Source organism: Bombus impatiens, unplaced genomic scaffold, assembly GCF_000188095.3.
Source record: "Bombus impatiens unplaced genomic scaffold, BIMP_2.2 scf_2880, whole genome shotgun sequence".
In the NCBI taxonomy this organism is placed as follows: Eukaryota; Metazoa; Arthropoda; class Insecta; order Hymenoptera; family Apidae; genus Bombus; species Bombus impatiens.
The window spans coordinates 49,074-53,157 of NT_179299.1; positions in this window are offsets into that span (position 1 = coordinate 49,074).

The window sequence follows — 4,084 nt, forward strand, 5'->3', positions numbered from 1 at the left end:
TACTAGCCTGCTATACTCTCGCGGCTCGACTGGCTAATTACTTCCCCTCCTGCTTCGTAGCCAGAACCGTAATAGAAAAAAGGAATGGTCTCTTATGAAAATATTACGACCACGTTATCCCTTCTCGCTTTATCCTACTCACCTTTCCTCAAGTTCTCTTCTTCTACATTATCAAATTCCCGTTACACGCATCGATGCTTCCGGTCTGGAGAACGAAGAGACTGATTCACTTCGCGCGAGGATGAAAAATTCGCGATCCAGCAGATACGTTCATCTGCCAAGCTGTACCTTACCAAGAAATCAATAGAATGTCTGTAAAATATTACCGGTATATTTTGTTACGTTTGTGTAGTTTTGTATTGTGTATTTATTTAGTGTAAGATGAAAAAATATTTTTGAATACAGGTTCAAAATCTTGTACGATTGAGGTAACACCATTAAGGGAATTTTACAAGTGTCAGGTATAAACGAGATGGAAAGATAACAGGTTTGGTATTAAAACAAACGAAATTTTGCAATTACAAACTGCAAGTTATCCGATTATCCTATGTGCCGAACAATGATAGAAAGAAATGAAAAAAGATATAAGTCTATTATCTATAGCTTCTAATTTGCCAATTAACCGAAATATTATTATAGTATATGAATATTTTAAGAAGAAGAAGAAAGTGAGAAATATAAAGAAGATGGAGAACTAGAAACTAGAATTCATGAAGAATAAAACAATGAAGTACTTTATTAGAATTATACTATTTAAGAATTATACTATTTAAGAATTATACTATACCTACCTACTAAAATACGACTAACCCATCTCTATATATAGTATATAATTTTTTTATCAAGAGTATCTTTATTTTAACAAATACCGCTTCGACATGATGTTCGCTTTCTTTAACTTTCAAAACTCAAAAAGACAAAAATGTAACAGTTATACTAATAGTATTACTCAAATCAATAGCAGCGAATACATTAAGCGTTTCATTTATTAACAAAAATGTTACAGATGACACATGAGTCCTAAATGAAACTTCGCTTCAAGTGGACTAACAATAAGGCAATCCAGCCAGTAGCAAATTTCTTTCTCTTGAAATTTCATTAAAACCAACCGGCCGGAGCGATATCTTGTCCGAGCAAGCTAGACGAAGCTTAATTAAACCAGACTAGTGGGGGGATTCTGAGCTGACCACGCTCTATGTCCACTGGTGGATCATGTAAAAACCTCGTGTTTCAATTCCACGCATGCCGGAAACGCTCTGGACAACCGCTCTGAAAACGAACAAAAGGAAGAACACGAAGGACTATAGTGAAAACCAAAATATACCTAGCTTCAGGCAACTTGTGGTTTCCCCGAAGACACCGAGAAAGGATTTATTCCGTCGTAAACGATAGCATCTAGCTTAGAATTCGTTCTTGCCACAGGTTTTCGCATATCTTTCGAAATCAACGCGATATCTTGAAAATGGCTGGAAAACAGGGAACAGAGCCGGGGCTTAATTAAAACGAGGAACGAGCGCGTTTCGCTGTGTTATCATCGGCCACCGCATCGTATAACGGCGTGTTTCCATAATTCGCCCGAAAACCCAACCAGACACGGTGGTCAGCAACGGTGGTCAGCAACGTTAGTGGACCGTGGATCCAAACCACGGTTATTAACTGACCAGGATGAACGAGACACCGGGGACCAACCAGCCTGGTGAACACAAACTGCCGGATATAGACGCAGCCTCCTCGAATTCTGTTGCCGAAAGGATTGATGAGAGCGGCCGGAGCTGAACGAAACGCGTTCCAGTCTGTGTGTGCAACCTGTGTATGCCGCTGACAAACGAACCTCGCTGCAATTGAATTATTGACGCAATCATTCGGCTTATGCGCTCCTGAATATCTCGTGGTTTCCATTGGACGAGCGTAAAAATTCCATCCCTGGTTTCGTTCAAATAAGACTTTTAAAATTACTAAAGAAAGGAATGAAATTGGCAATAATTCGACCTATTAAAAGCTAAAATTGAGTTTATGTATCGGATATCTTTTGTGACATTTTGTGATTTAGACTTCAGCGGTGGGAAACTTTGGAATCTAGAAGTGTTGTCCTTGGTTTTAGTGAAACACTTCAATCTGAGTAAAGAATGAAATAAAACCAACGGTAATTTGAAAGGAAACTTGATTTATGCATACTCAGATATTTCGTGATTTCAACTAGACAATTAGAAAAATTGTCACTAAGAGAGTTCTCCTTGGTTCCAGTCGAAGAACTTTAAATTTATGTAGAATAATTCGATAGAAGCTGAATTTTAATTTCTTAGATATATTATATTTCCGACTAGATATCCTTATCCAAATAAGGCATTTAAATTCCTAGAAAGAATGGGTTGAAATCAATGATAATTCGAAAGAAGGTGAAGCGGTATTCGCGATGGCGACCCCTCATCAGGCTGCATAAAAACAGGGTAAAAAAAAAAGGGAAGCAGAGAGAACAGAGTCGAGCTGAGAGAAACCACCCCGAGTAAAGTCAACCGAGGATCTATCGTTCTCCAGGGAGTAAGTAGATCGTGCAGGTCGGAGATAGAGACCTACTGAAAAAAAAGGTACAGGACGGAAGAGGAAAGAAGGGACAAAGAGGGAGAGACCAACGGAATTGAATCGAATTGGACCAACAGTAGTAGCGTGTTTGCAGGCAGTTCGTCCAAGGATATTTGTTCCGTACGTACCCGGGACCTTTGGAGACTCTGCTGTTGGGTGTAGCAAGAACGAAGGACGGGAACATAAAGCACCGACCCGGTCGAGGCACGTGGTGCATGCGAGTATTAAAGTCCACGTGGAAAGTCACGCTCGTCCCGCGAGACGCAAACCCGAATATGGGTGCGACCGTTCCCAGGAGAAGCTTGGCAACACACCCACGCTTGGCTAATTGTTTAAAATCTGATCTTACAGAAACGGTAGTACTAATTAACCAGTGACGTAACTCATTGCCCCTGGATGTGTGATTTATTCGTGGTTATCGATCGCGACTGACATAGTTTCTTCCGTGATTAATTAAACCTACTTCAACTTAATTGCCATCACGCTACCACTCTTTAGGAAGAATCCTACAATAAGTATGTACGATGTTTGGAATATTCGTGCATAATTCACGTATCTCGTGTTATATTTCCATATCGGCGCAGAAAAAAATCTTCAGACCTTTTTTTAATGTTTTATGTGGTTTTTTATTATTGGTTCAGATCTCTTTATTTAGTATCCTTGCTCTGTTATTTTATTCCTGCTAAGCCCCCTTTTGTTGACCCATTTTCTTTTATTAATGTAATTCCCTTTTTTGGTGTCTCGTTTTACCTTAATTCTCTTTCCGTTAAAGAAGGTAGAACATTACATACGCGATATTCAATGTCACTACTTGATGCTCTGATTTGGAATCTCGGTGCATTACAAGACCAGTTCAAGATACAATACTAGTTCATGGGGTTCAAGAAGCTGCAATACCATTTCATCGATCACGAAGATCCAAGTTAGCGGATCGTGATGATGCTAATAAAGATTTACGCTATAGCGTTTCACTATCGAATTGTCTGTATCGTTTCGATACTGGTTCGACAACGCAGTGTATTATCATGACGCGGTGCATCGAGATTGCGAGATGCCAAATATCTGTCCGTTGGTCATTGCCCGACCTACTTCAACAAATGTATCGGTACAAGTATCAATCGTTTATAGTTCACCGAGGTCGACAGAGATTGTTCAGCTCAATCGAAAGGAACCTAACCCGACCTCTCTCGTTCTTCTGGCATGCATTAAATCCAGCATGCGTCTAACGAAATCCAATCTAACTAACAATCAACCAACAACTGACTGATCCATCATCTAAAGCCAATGTAATATAACTACACAGAATGTTCTAAGAAAAAGAGAATTAATTCAAAGCTCGTAGACCTCTTCACCAGTGGCGAATCATTTTTTCTTCTTTTTTTTTCCCAACGAAGATTGGAAGGTCCACCCTCGCGTATTCACATTCACCTTTGATTTATTCTCGAACCATTTGCACGCTTGCTGGCGGACGATCACAATGAAGCTTCAAACGATATCGTTTCGC